The 14,820-nt window shown below is 46.0% G+C and overlaps 1 long non-coding RNA gene across 1 annotated transcript in view; it reads left to right on the top strand.

Moving 5' to 3' along the window:
* The first annotated feature begins 1,134 nt into the window (after positions 1-1,134).
* The window catches only part of LOC120865612, a 61,305-nt gene continuing 47,619 nt past the window's right edge, over positions 1,135-14,820 (top strand). Inside the window, exons 1-2 of the long non-coding RNA XR_005721457.1 lie at positions 1,135-1,499; positions 11,254-11,317. This is a non-coding gene — a long non-coding RNA (uncharacterized LOC120865612). The remainder of the gene's footprint in view (positions 1,500-11,253; positions 11,318-14,820) is intronic.

Raw genomic sequence — 14,820 nt, 5'->3', positions numbered from 1 at the left:
TAGAATTTGTTTCTTCATGATTCAGTCTTGGTAGACTGTTTTTACATGAATTCCTGTACAGTACAGGAATAATAAATAGAATGTACCCATTTCCTCTAGATTGTCCAATTTATTGGTGTGTAATTGCTCATAGTGGTCTCTCCTGATTCTTTGTATTTCTTCAATATCTGTTGCAGTTCCTCCTCTTACATTTGTATTTCATTTTTTCTTGCTTAGTTCTGCTAAAAGTTTGTCAATTTGTTTATTCTTCAAAGAATGAACTCTTAGTTTTATTTTTCTTATTTATTTCGGTTCTGATCTTTATTATGTAATTTCTTATGCTACCTTTGGGCTTAGTCTATTCTTTTTCTGGTTCCTTGAGATGCATGTTAGGCTGTTTATGTGGATCTTTCTTACTCTATGCATTTATAGCTATTAACTTTTCTCTTAGAATTGCTTTTGCCACATCTCATAAGTTTTAGTATGTTGCATTTCCATTTTCATTTATCTCATTCAGCTCAGCCTGTGGGTACTGGAGAGGTTGGTTGATAGCACCTGTTGGCAGGTGGGCTTGCTGTCAGGATCTTTAGTTGGGCCAGGTCACTGCCTGAGCTCTGCATTTTAGTGAGTGTGCTGCTGGCTGGGCTCCATGGTTGGTAGCACTTTGGCTGAACTTCTTGTTCAAGCGGAGACCCTGGGGTGGGCTCCCTAGTTGGGTGGGGCTGCTATCAGTTTTGCATTCAGGTGGGGCCACTAGCTGGGCTCTGCAGTCACTTCTGATCAGGCAGGGTGGGAGGCTCTATTCAGTATCAGGGTGGTGCTGCTGGCTGGACTCCGCCAAAGGGCAGGGCCCTGGGCTGTGCTCCACCACTGCTCCTGGACCGGTGGGGTCTAGGGGGTCTGGCTTCATGTGGGGTCACAGGCTGTACACAGAAGTTGGGCAGGGCCCCTACTGGGCTTTGCACTCGGGTAGCTGTCCCTCAGGTGGACGGGGCTGGAGAGTGTGCTTCAGGGGTGGGTGTGGCCTCTGTTCAGAGCTCCCTGGTCGGGTGGGTCTGCAGACTGCCAGATCATTGCACAGGGTCACTGGCTGGGCTCCCTGCCTGGACCAGACCACAAGGCTGTTGTTTGACAGGAGGGCAGGGCTGTAGGCTCAGCGCTGCTGGCATGGGCTGTAGGCTCTGAGGCTGCTCAGTCTCCCTGGTTGTGTGGGGCCTTAGCCAGTGTTCACCAGTTGTGCCGGGCTGCTGGCATGATTCTCTGCCTGGATGGATTGTAAGCTGTGCTCCACGCCTTCCAGGCATCAGTAGCCAGGCTTCCTGGAGGGGTGAGATCAGGGCTGTGCTTAGCAGTTGGGCAGAGCTATGAATTTGCTTCCCTGCCCAAGCAGGGCCATAGAATGGGGTCCACACTGGTACTGCCAGTTATCTTGATATCCAAACTGGGCAGAGCTGACGACCAAGCTTCCTGGCCAGGTGGGGCTATTGGCTCAGCTCCGCAGAGAGGCAGACCTCTGGCAGGTATGTCTGTTATGCCCAGAGTCCGAGTCCCCAAAACTGAGAAAATAAGATGTCCACAGCAATTCAGAAGCATGAAGGGGTTTTATTTCTAGCTCGAGCTAGGGCTCCTGCCACATCCAACGCAGTGGAGTGGAGCAAGGAGCCCTGAGCCCAGATTTACAGCAGTATTTATAGGTTTTAGAACAGAGAGTTGGCAAGGGCTGATTGGCTGCAGGAGTTTCTTAGTATTTACTAATTGGCTAATCTTTATTGGCTGCAGGGGTTTCCTGGTATTTACTAATTGGCTATTGGCTGCAGGGGGATGTCTTTTACATCCTAATAAACTCAAACCAGGTTATGGGGAGAAGCTGATTAGACAAGTCCTGGCATCTGCGGGGATGACCTCACTGGGCAATGACTCAGCTTTTCCCGTGAGTCCTACCTTAGTCCCTGAAGCCTATCATGGCATTTGTTAGGTCCCAACACTCCCCCCTGTCCTTTGATCATGGAGAGAAATCCTCCTCTTCATTCTGAGACATTGCCTGATATTGTTGTCTCAGCATCATCACTTGAACTGTACTGATATGTTCTTTTTACACAGGTCCAAGGTCGAAGAATAAATCTGGCCACCAAGTATTGGGGGGATTCCAGTAGTCGAATTGAGTACCTCATGGGTTAGTCCATTACGAAGCATCCAGGTGATCTTAGCAGGTTGATGTGGGTTAGCACCAGCAGTTCCGGAGTGGAGAAGGAGGGCCACCAACAGGAGAGTCAGGGGGATTCGTCTGGGGCCAGCTGGTGGACGAGCTTCATTTTTAAGGGGTTGGTGGGATGCGGCATTGCCTTCTATTCCTTTTGGGCCTTTTCTTGTTCCTCTGGGGTGGCACGACGCACGTGGTTGCAGTGCACCCAGGGTCCAATTCCGTCCACCTTTAGGGCAGTGGGGGTGGTAAGGAGAACAACATAGGGGCCCTTCCATCTTGGCTCTAAGGTTTTTGACTGGTGTCTCTTAACCCAGACCCAATCTCCCAGGCCCGTATCATGGGACGGGATTGTTCCTTTACTCTGGCCCTCATGAACTTCTCGTATCAGTGACCAGATATGTTTATGCACTTTACTTAAAGCCAGCATCTCTTGTTGGAACGTGCGTAGTGAGAGAGATGGTTTAGTTTTTCCCTCAAACACTGAACAAATGGGGGGTGGACTTCCATATACAATTTCAAAGGGAGTCAAACCTAGTTTATAGGGGGTATTGAGTGCCTGAAAAAGTGCAAAGGGAAGGAGGGTTACCCAGTCTCCGCCAGTCTCTATTGCCAGCTTTGTTAAAGTTTCTTTTAGGGTCCGATTCATTCTTTCTACTTGTCCTGAGCTCTGGGGACTGTACTCGAAATGTAGCTTCCATTTGGTCCCCAGGGCTGAGACCAGTCCTTTAACAATTTTGCTCACAAATGCAGGTCCATTATCAGAGCCAATAGATGCCGGCAGCCCAAACCTAGGTATTATCTCTTCTAGGAGCTTCTTAGCCACTATTATTGCTGTCTCCTTTTTGGTGGGCTAAGCTTCTACCCACCCAGAAAATGTATCAACCAAAACTAACAGGTAACGATAGCCATACTTGCCTGGCCTTACCTCTGTAAAATCATCTCTCAATGCTGTCCTGGCCTTTGCCCCCGGTATCTTACACCCGTGTGCTATCCTTTTCCCGGTCTCATCATCTGACAGGCCTTGCAGGTGCGGACTATGTCCTGTACGGTTTTCTTTTGTCGGGGAAACCGCAGCTGCGCTGCTTGTAGAAGCGTCAAAGTCTTTTTCTCTCCCAAATGGGTGGTTGGATGTAAATGGGTACAGAGATGTCTGCCCAGGTCGGCAGGAAGCAACAGGTTGTCATCCTGGTCCCGATACCATCCGTCCTTGCCCGCAGGGCGGTTGTTGTTATCCTGCATCCAGCTTAAATCGGAGGGGGAGTATATGGGGCTTGGGGGGAGAGTCCCCATCCCCGGCGGTGGTAATCCTATAGCCAGCACATGAGCTTGGCAGTATCCAGCGGCCACCTCGCGGGCTGCTGCATCGGCAGCACGGTTGCCTCGGGCCCTGGCATCTTCTCCTTTCTGGTGTCCTGGGACATACTATGGATACCGCCTGGGGCAAGTGGACCGCTGCCAAGAGTCTGCGTATTTCAGGTAGGTTCTTAATCTCTTTTCCCTCTGCCGTCAAGAACCCCCATTCTTTATATATAGGGCCTTGAATATTCACGGTGCCGAATGCATACCAGCTGTCAGTGTAAATGGTGATCTTTTTTCCTTTTGCCCTCTCTAGTGCTTGTATCACAGCTATCAATTCTGCTTTTTGGGCAGATGTTCCAGGGGGCAAAACCTCAGCCCAGACGACCCTCCCAGTGTCATCTACTATGGCTGCCCCCGCTTTTCTCTGCCCATCCTTTATATAACTGCTCCTATCTGTGAACCATATCAGCTCACTGTCCTTTAATGGTATGTCGCTGAGGTCTCTTCGTATGGCGGTTACCTCAGCCAATACTTCAACACAGTCATGGAGAGGCCCATCCTCCTCCGGGATGGGCAAGAGTAGCAGGATTTAGAAAACAAGGTGTCTGAAAGTGTATCCAGGGAGCATCTAACAGCAGGGCTTGGTGATGGGTTAAGCGAGCATTAGAAATCCACTTACCCGGTGGCTGTTTGAGGATCCCCTCTATGGCATGGGGAGTGTAGACCAGGAGGTGCTGTCCATAAGTCAACTTGTCAGCATCATGGACAAGGAGAGCAGTGGCTGCGATGATACAGAGACAGGGCGGTCATCCAGCAGCCACCGGGTCCAGCCGTTTAGAGAGGTGTGCCACAGGCCGCCTCCAAGGTCCCATCGCTGTGTCAGGACTCCCTTTCCCACTCCCTGCTTTTCATCCACAAACAGTTGAAATGGCTTAGCCGGGTCAGGGAGAGCTAGGGCCGGGGCTTCTAGCAATGCCCGCCAGAGTTCCTGAAACGCCCGCCTCATGGGCTCAGTCCAAGTCCAGTTCTTATTTTCTCTACTTCCTTCATATAGAGGCCAGGCCTTTTCAGCAAACCCCAGGATCCATGGCCTGCAGTACCCAACAGTCCCTAAGAACTCCCTCACTTGCCGAGGAGTCATTGGCTCGGGGATCTGTAAAATAGTCTCTTTCATAGCCTGAGTCAACCATCTTTGCCCCTGTTTTATTTTGTACTCCAAGCAAACGACTTCCTGTTTAGCAGTTTGGGCCTTCTTTGCACTCGCCCGGTACCCCAATGTCCCCAAAGTCTGAAGGAGGTCGCCTGTGGCCTCTAGGCATACCTCCTTGGTAGTAGCGGCCAGCATGAGGTCATCCACATATTGCAATAGGACAACGTCGGGGTGGCTAGTCTGGTACTCACAGAGGTCCTCGCCTAGAGCCTCGTTGAACAACGTTGGCGAGTTTTTAAATCCCTGTGGAAGGCGAGTCCAGGTCAGCTGTCCTACAGTTTGACTGTCTTCGTCAGTCCATTCGAATGTGAAGATCTCTTGGCTCTGGGGGGCCAGAGGCAAACTGAAAAAGGCATCTTTTAAGTCCAAGATTGTATATCAGATGTAGTCTGGTGGCAAGCCGCTCAGGAGGGTGTATGGGTTAGGGACAGTGGGATGAATGTCACTCACCCGTTTGTTGACTTCACGAAGATCTTGGATGGGTCTAAAGTTCATTTCCCCGGGCTTTTTCACAGGCAGCAGGGGAGTATTCCATGGGGACCGGCACTTTTTAAGAATCCCTACCTTCAGGAGGCGCTGTATGTGTGGCGTGATTCCTTGCCGGGCCTCCTGACTCACGGGGTACTGCTTTACCTTCACAGGGGTAGCATTTGCTTTTAATTCAACAATGATGGGAGGTCTTTGTTCTGCCAGTCCTACTCCTGCCGTCTCGGCCCAGGCCAGAGGGTATTTTTGGATCCATTGTAGCATAGCCAGGTCCACAGCTGCAGGGGGTTTTGGTGAATACAGTCTGTATTCATCTCTCAGTGCCAGGGATAGAACATGAATTGGTTGTCCAAGCCCGTCTGTGACTGATATCCCTCCAGAGAAAGTGAATTTGCGCATTGACTTTGGACAATAGGTCTCTTCCTAATAAAGGGGCCAGACATTCCGGGATCACCAGAAATGAGTGGGACACCCGTTGGGCTCCCAAGTCCACTTTTCGTTTAGTAGTCCAGTAATATCTTTTTGTCCCGGTGGCTCTCTGGACCAAGCTAGTCTTCTTGGACATCGGCCCGAATTTTTGATTGAGGACCGAGAATTGGGCTCCTGTATCCACCATGAAGCCAACCGGTTTCCCCTCCACATTAATAGTTACCCAGGACTCTGGGAGGGGTGCCGGGCCCTGACCCCCCTAATCACCATCTTCTCCTGCATATAAAATGTTGGTACCCGAGGGAGACTCTTCTTTTCTTACAGTCATTTTTTTCAGGTTTCTCTTGGGGCACTCATTTTTCCAGTGCCCTTGCTCTTTGCAATAGGCGAATTGGTCTCTCTTTAGGGTCGGTCTGACTGGTTTCTCCCTTCCTTTCGGCTGGGTGTCTCGAGTCTTCCAGGAATCAGGTCCCAGTCTCGTCCCCACAAAGAAAATTTGAGCCAGCTCTTTCTGATTTCTTCGGTTTTCCTTAGCTCTAAATTCCTTTTCCTCCCGTCTAATTCGTTCCTCCCTCTCCTCAGGGGTCTCTCTGTTATTAAACACTTTCTCAGCTACCCTCACCAGATCCTGTATTGACTGTTCTCCCAGCCTTTCTATCCTCTGTAACTTCCTCCTGATATTGGGAGCTGCCTGATTAACAAAGGCTAGCAAGACTGCTGCGCGTGACTCATCAACTTGAGGGTCCATGGGCGTATACTGCCTGAAAGCCTCCATTAACCTCTCTAAAAAGGCTGCCGGGCTCTCATTTGGCTCCTGCCTTATCAAATTTACCTTAGACAAATTCGTTGGTTTCCTGGCAGCTGCCGGGAGGCCAGCCATCAGAGTCTTGCTGTACACTCAGAGACGCTCCCTACCTTCAGTGCATTCAAAATCTCAGTTCAGTCACATCAAAGGAAACCCCTCCTCGATTAGGTGGGGCTGCGTGGTGGGTCTTCCATCCATTCCTGGAACATGTTTTCGTGCTTCTGATAGAATTCGCTCCCATTCCTCCGTGGTGAAGAGCACCTACAATGGCTGCTGACAATCATCCCAAGTAGGATTGTGAGTAAACACGATAGAATCTAAGAGATCAATAAGACCTTGGGGTTTTTTGGAAAAAGAAGGGGTTTGAGTTTTCCAGTTGTATAAATCACTTGTAGAAAACAGCCAGTACTGGTATGTTCACTCCCCATCGGGATTTGCTGGCCCCACCTGGACAGGGAATGCCCGAACGGTGGATGAAGGAGCCTCCCGGCTTCCGTCCTCAGACAAGTCTCTGCCCCTTTGAGTCTTTCCGCGAGTTCCTTGGGCCGGCCCCCCTTCCCATGGTGGAGCTGAGGGTTCTGGGTCCCTCCTTTGTTCTACGGATGACACCTGCCATACCTGTGGGGGCAAGGGTGGCTGCATATATGGGGGAGGTGAGATTTCAGTATCTAAGTCAATCAGGCTAGGATATAAAGAGGATTCCTGGAGTATTGGCTTCTTCTGACTCTCCCGATCTTCATGGTCAGTCATTACAGACAAAGGGGTGGAAGAGCTTTGACCCATAATGATGGAGCTCACAATGAACACACAAAAAAACCAAAAATGGTGCTGGCACACAAAGAAAGGCGACAGACAGAAGACAAACAAATATCAGCCAAAACCACAGAACTAGGTCTATCCCGGGTTACTGTTGTCTTGCTTCCCAGTGTTATCTCACCGAAGGGCGTCCACTGCCCACCAGATTCGGAGTCGGGAGAGACATTCCTTCCCAGTCCCTCACAGAACCAGCTGCCTTCCAGTGTGAATGCTGGGCCCTGGTCTTATGCTGGCTGCCAGTTGCCTTCTAGCGTGCTCACTGGGCCTCGGTCTTACACTGGCTAGGACGACTAATTCACCTCTGATTAGGCCTAACAAGAGCCAGCTGCCTTCCAGTGTGTATGCTGGGGCTCGGCCTTACGCTGGACTTAACCAGACTTAACACTGGTGTTCAGATATCTTTCCTCCTAGTGAGGAAACCCCTTCTACCGGGAGAGTGTTATTCTTCCCAGTTAAAGGGATCCCGGACGAGCCCCCAAATGTTATGCCCAGAGTCCAAGTCCCCAAAACTGAGAGAATAAGATGTCCACAGCAATGCAAAAGCATGAAGGGGTTTTATTTCTAGCTCGAGCTAGGGCTCCTGCCACATTCAACACAGTGGAGTGGAGCAAGGAGCCCTGAGCCCAGATTTACAGCAGTATTTATAGGTTTTAGAACAGAGAGTTGGCAAGGGCTGATTGGCTGCAGGAGTTTCCTAGTATTTACTAATTGGCTAATCTTTATTGGCTGCACGGGTTTCCTGGTATTTATTAATTGGCTATCAGCTGCAGGGGGATGTCTTTTACTTCCTGATGAATTCAAACCAGGTTACCGGGAGTATGCTGATTAGACAAGTCCTGGCATCCATGGGGATGACCTCACTGGGCAATGACTCAGCTTTTCCCGTGAGTCCTACCTTAGTCCCTGAAGCCTATCATGGTGTTTGTTAGGTTCCAACATGTCTATTGGGGGCTGCTGCAAGGAAGATCTTAGTCCACTACCATCTGGATGCTGCTTGCTGTAAGCCTCACACCCTTTTCCATCTGTGGTCAAACTCTGCACAATCCCCAGTGAGCCCCGTGAGGTGAGACCCAAGTGGGCCTTCTGGGACACATCCTGCAATGTGAGGGTGCTGGGTGTCCATCTTGGGCTCTCTTTTTCCTCTGGAGGAGCCATAGGCCCATGGGGGCCCTCTCAGGGGGGCTCTGTGCTGGCCTTGGGGAAGGTTCCATGCGTTCCAAGTGAAGGCACTCCTCCTCCCCTTCTAGTGAGAACCTTCTTGGTCTCTGTGCCTCTCCACCAGGCTCTGAGATTTTCCTAGTGGAGTCTTGTCTCTGGAGAGCTGTAAGTTTGTCTTCTGGCGATGGAGACCAAAGCAAGAAATGACCTATGTCACCATCTTGATTCAGGATGATGAAATGTCTACAGAAAGGAGACTGGTTTACCTTGTTTAACCCAGAGTTTCTCAAGCACATCTTACCAGGAAACTCTCTTTTCACAGAAGCCCTTTTAATATCCATACAATCCACTCTGAGAAATGTTGCTAAGATGATTCCCTAATGTAAGACAGAGCTAGAACCTCATAAAGCCCACTCACTTATGTTTTCCCTATAAAAATTTAATGAATAGTTATAAATGATTCATAGAAAATTTATATTAAAAGGAATAGAGCCTTTATAGAAATATTGTGATAATTTCTCATTACATTAAGACTATTTATTTTCATTACCTTAATTTTGTATTATGTCTTTTAATAATGCATTTGAAATTGTATTTCCCTCTAAGGAGAAATATTTAACTGTCACTCACTTATTCAAGGTGTGAAAAGGCCCTGAGCCTTATTCACAGTTCCTGCCTTCTTTTTTTTTTTTAAGCTCCTGCCTTATTCTTGCAACTACCCTCTGCTGCTGGAGTTAAATGTCTTTGCTGCAAATTCTAACGGCAAGAGCAAAAGTTTCTAATCTTATGCTCTGGTAATCTTAGGCTGCCAAAGTTTCTGAATACGTTTCGGATGTCTGAGCCTGAGTTTTCTGTTCACACAGCTGCTGTCTGCTTCTTTTAACTTGGCATTCTTTTGTGAGACAGAGATTATTGAGTGCATGGTGTTTAAGTTGGTAGTGGGCTGGGTCCCTCATGATGGGCTCTTTCAGATAGAAGATGCTTGGGCACCCGATCCCTTGTCATACCTGCAGTGATGTTACTCCTTAATTTAATTTAATACTCACATCACACAATGGGATACTTCTGGTCCACCTGTTCTCTAGTGCTAATGTCAGCTTGGTTTCTAATCTGACCAATGCTTTGTGCAGACTGCTCTTTTTTTTCCTTTCAATCTTTAGACAGATTATAGACAGATTGGGGGGAAGAAAAGAATGTAGAGGTTATTTGTTTGTTTTGAATAAATTCCCAGGAATATAACACTGTGGGCATGGGTCAGTTCTCCATGGGACCTGACCTGCTTCCTGCAGATGCCTCTGGCCCGTTACTCCCATCTCTAGTCGCACCCTGGGGATCCTCTGTTGTTGTTGCAGCAGGGGGTGCCATGGAAACCCACTGGGCGTCCACACATTAACAACTTGGAAATGTTGGGGCATTAATACTGATGGGGTGAACTTTGATCATGGACATTGGGAACGGGTAGAAAATATTTCTTCTCTCTGCTCACAATTCTAAAACATTTACAAAATGTTATTTATTTATTATTTATTTGGCTGTGTTGGGTCTTAGTGGTGGCACAGGGGATCTCCATTGTGTCATGAGAACCTTTCGTGGCAGGCACATACTCTTTCTAGCTATAGCACGTGGGCTCACTCAGTGGTTGCTGCGTGCATGCTTAGTTGCTCCATGGAATGTGGGAATCTCAGTTCCCCATCCAGGAATAGAACCTGTGTCCCCTGCATTACAAGGAAGATTCTTAACCACTGGACCATCAGGGAATTGCTTCTGAAACATATTTTATGTGGCATATCAGACTGTCCTGTAGGACCGAGAAGCCAGTTGTCAATAGTGGAGACCAACTTGATAAAGACTATTTATAATGGCTTCTGCTTCTAGTCTGCTTTGCTGACACTGTCATTCACACCTTTTCCTTGGGATCCTGTATCTCAGCAAAGGGCTCACAGGAGTCTTTCTTCCAGACTCTGATTTCCGGGCCAGTCCATGCTAAGACAAGTGACTTAAGTTATAACTCCATCTGCTGTATTTCACGAAAATATGGGTTAAAAGAATCATCATGTTATGATTCTGAATTTATTTCTGAAATGTTTAAAGAGGTATAAACATAGGATCAAATTTAATGATACATTTAAAGAAGTGGAACAGCCTTAAAACTGTATCCATCAATTCTTCCTTCCTTGTCTCCTTTTTATGACCATTATGAGGAAATGTTTTTAAGACATTTGGTAAAACACACATTCAGAGAGTGACCACAGCCTGTGGATCCTGGCATTAGAATCGTTGGTACCATCACAGACATTCTCTCCCAGAACACTTCTTTTCCTGCCCCACAGCCTATGGGGATGCCGTTTACTAACCTGCATAACTGATAGACAGATATCAACTTGTGGGTTTCCCAGGTGGCTCAGTGGTAAAGAATCCACCTGCCAATGCAGGAAACACGGGCTTGATCTCTAGGTCAGGAAGATTCCCTGGAGAAGGAAATGGTGATCCACTCCAGTATTCTTGCCAGAGCATCTCTTGGACAGAGGAGTGTGGAGGGCTACATTCCATGGGGTTGCAAAGAGTCAGACACAGCTGAGTGACTAAACAACAACATATAATGTGTATTCACCTGTCTGGGAATTTACTTTTTATATCCTACAGAAATAAGAACATAAAAAAAAAACAATAAAATAAGGGTGAAGGAAAAAATGAGGGAAAAAATCATAATGCCACAGAGCTTATGTAATAACCACAAAGGCATGTCAGTTGTATGTGTGCATTATAACTGTATGTGTTTCCTAGTTGCCAAAGAAAAAAGATATATATATATAAAATGAGCAATGATAGTTACTATGCCCATAAAATAAAAATTTACCTTCTTTCCAGGAGAAGCAGAACCTGTACTGTATCAAGATCTAAGGAAAATTTCTCTGGTGTTTCCACAGAAGAGGTGAGTTTTGTATGGCTGATTAATATGCTCCATGACATACCTGCCACACAGGTAAGAAGGAGTTCATAGGACTGTTTCTTTTAGCCTCCTTTGGTGTTGTCTAGGCGGCACTCTGACAGCCTCATTGACTGGGCAGGCCAAGAGCAGCTCATCCCTGGGACCAACTTCAACAAATAGGATTTCTCCCACGTGAACATTTGATGAGAATTGAGTCAGCCTGGATTTTGCTGGGAGTACAGTTGAAGTGTTAGTGGATGCCACATCATTTAAATATGTATACCTTAATATGATAATCACTTAAACTCTCTAGTACTGCTTCAGGTGTTTGGGTGAAAAATGACTGGTTTGGTCACTGGTGAAAGGGGACCACATTGTCTGGACAGCAGAGAGTCCTTTGACACCTCTCATATTCCCTCTTGGGAATCTCCCCTCTACTAACATGCTGATTAACTGGGATTTGAATTTTGTTGCATATTACGCATCTCAGTCTTTGTGATGCATCTGTGGGGGTCTTCACCACTTGAAGTATTTTCTGCCTTTTTTCAGGGGTTGGTAGGTTCCCCCGATGACGTGGAGGTGGTCAGAGGAAGGGAGCTGCCTGGTGCAAGTCTGTGTTCTATGCAGCCTCCAGGAATGGGTGTCATACAGAGAGTATGGCCACATATTTTGCACACCTGCTCTGGAAATTATTTCCATTTTATCAGGAGTGTCACAGGCATTTTCCACAATGTCTGTTTGAAGGGAGGTGATGTCAGCACCACTTTACAGATAAGAACTTGACAGATACTCATATTGGAGAAGAATTCTGAAGTCAAAGCTTCTCATTTGAGGAACATACATTAAATTTTTTTTTTTCCAAGGTAGTCTTTTTCTTGAGCTGTGTCTGTGATTGGAAACTGTTTAAAACTAACTCGAATTTTCTGTAAAGTTTTTCTTGACCTTTATTTTTAAAAAATTAAAATTTTTGGCCATACTGTGTCTCACTGCTGCTCAGGCTGCTCTCTAGCTGCGCTGCTAGGGCTTCGCATCACACTGGCTTCTCGTATTTCGAAGCACAGTTTCGAGGGTGTGTGGGCTTCAGTGGTTGCGGCTCCCGGGCTCTAGAGCACAGGCTCAGTAGTTGTGGTGCGTGGGCTCAGTTGCTCTGCAGCATGTGGGTTCCCCTGGATCAAGGATTGAGCCCCTGTCTCTTGCATTGGCAGGTGGGTTCTTTACCACTGAGCCACTGGGGAAGCCCTCCTGACCTCTTTTGATTGAGTAAAAATTTTTATTCCTTCTGGCTTCAGTGGAGCTCTATATAAACGTTTGTTTTGGCATGTTTTATTTTATAGTTAATTGCTGTTGTGATTCTTAAGTTTGGGGTCAGTCCTTTATCATCTCTGTAAGCCTGTTGCATTTCGTGATATTTGAACATAGACCCTAAAGAGTGCTTTAATATGACCTGCCTCTACTGATCCGTTTCTGGTGAGTTATCATTATATGCACAAGATCCCATTGTAGAGACCAATAGTTATTTTTATGATAGGCAATGGGAACTGTTTTGACCTTCTTAACCTTCTAGGAAAGTGAGAAATTTCACTGCTCACATGAGAATGCTAATGAAGTCATATGTTTGCAATGGGAAAGATAGGCAATTCCACATTGCCATTCCCTCTCCTGACTGATACCTTAAAAGCAGATACTCAGCTCAGTTCAGTTCAGTTCAGTCGCTCAGTTGTGTCCGACTTTGCGACCCCATGAATCGCAGCACACCAGGCCTCCCTGTCCATCACCATCTCCCAGAGTTCATTCAAACTCAAACTCAAACTCACGTCCATCTAGTCGGTGATGCCATCCAGCCATCTCATCCTCTGTCGTCCCCTCTTCCTTCTGCCCCCAATCCCTCCCAGCATCAGAGTCTTTTCCAATAAGTCAACTCTTCGCATGAGGTGGCCAATGTACTGGAGCAGATACTAATAAAATGCAAACACCATTTTAAATAAAATTACATTATTGTGTTGTGACCCAATTGCCTGTGTGTTGACAGTGGAAACTCATAAGGAGCTATAGTGTCTGCAAAGTAGCCCCTGTGCAGACAAGCAGTATTCCAGCTATCAGCTGGCCTTTGTCAAACAGTAAAGGTGATGTCTATTGAAGACTAAAGCCATTTATCCCATCTTTGATCTGGAGGAGCTAGTCCATCTCCTGGCTCCCCTACCTACTGAATAGGATAATATAGGGCTCTAAGTACCTGGGAGTTAATGGTAGGCTTAGTAGAGAAGAATGGTTGTGATCTTTCAGGTTGAGAAATTTGGGTGGATTAAGTGGCTAGTCATTGTTAGAAAAGGTAAGATTGAAGGGAGAAAAGCAGTTTCAGTAAAGGAAGATGGAAAAAGGCCATTGAACCTTGACTGAACCAACTCTTAGCCTGTTAGCTTGAGGGCTGAAAACTGCTGGAAAAAATCTAAGAGATTCTCATAAACAGGGGCATGTGTTACTCCCCTTTGTATCCCTGAGATTAAACAGAGATTATCAAGCAGATGGTAGACACTGTGAAAGGCATAGGAAATGGCACAGTGGAAAGCCATGGGCTTTGGGATCAAACAGATTCATTTGCAGATTTTGATTCTACCACTTTTCACCTTTGTGTCCTTGGGAAAACTACGTAACCTATCTGGTCTTCAGTTACTTTGTATATAGAAATGGAGACAGTACATGTTGCATAGGTTTTTGTGAAGATTGAGTGAGGTCTTGTCAGAATGTGCCAACATAGAGAAATTGCCCAAGAAATAATAGCGTATTTGATGAGTAAATTTTTGATGACTAAATAGAGATCAATGTCTCTTTTTCCTTATATGAAATACGTTCTTTTATAATTTTTTTTGTGAAGGATAAAATGATAATAAAAATTTCTACACAGGATCTAGGATAGCTGAAGCAAAACTACAAAAAATACTGTGGGAGGAATCACTCTATCTGATTTTAACACATATTAAATATCTACTGTAGAATCCAGAGTTAGACCCATACAAATATGCCCAAGTAATTTTTAATTGTTTTTTGAATGTTTAAATTGTGGTAAAAAACATAAAATTTATCATCTTAACCATTTTTAAGTGAACAGTCAGTAATGTTAAGCATATTCATATTGTGCAAAGATCTTCAAAACTTTTCCTCCCCAACTGATTATTGACAAAAGTGCAAAAATAATTCGATAGAGGAAAGTTAATTGTTTCAGTGAATTATATTGGAGCAGTTGAACATTCATAGGCAGAAAACTGAACTCAACCTTACACTTTATACAAATACTAATTAACAATGGATCATGGGCTTAAATGTAAAATGTTAAATTATAAAAGTTTCAGTTAAAAGAAAAAAGACTGGGTGAGGATTTCATAGATTTGGCTCCAAAAGCATGATCCATAAAAGGAAAAATGGATAAATTGACTTCATAAGAACTAAAGACTTTGCGAAGGACCTCCTGATGAGGACAAAGAGCTGGAGGCTAAGAGAAAATATCTGCA

This window comes from Oryx dammah, unplaced genomic scaffold (assembly GCF_014754425.2).
Source record: "Oryx dammah isolate SB20612 unplaced genomic scaffold, SCBI_Odam_1.1 HiC_scaffold_7, whole genome shotgun sequence".
Taxonomy (NCBI): Eukaryota; Metazoa; Chordata; class Mammalia; order Artiodactyla; family Bovidae; genus Oryx; species Oryx dammah.
This window is presented reverse-complemented; position numbering and strand designations above follow the sequence as displayed.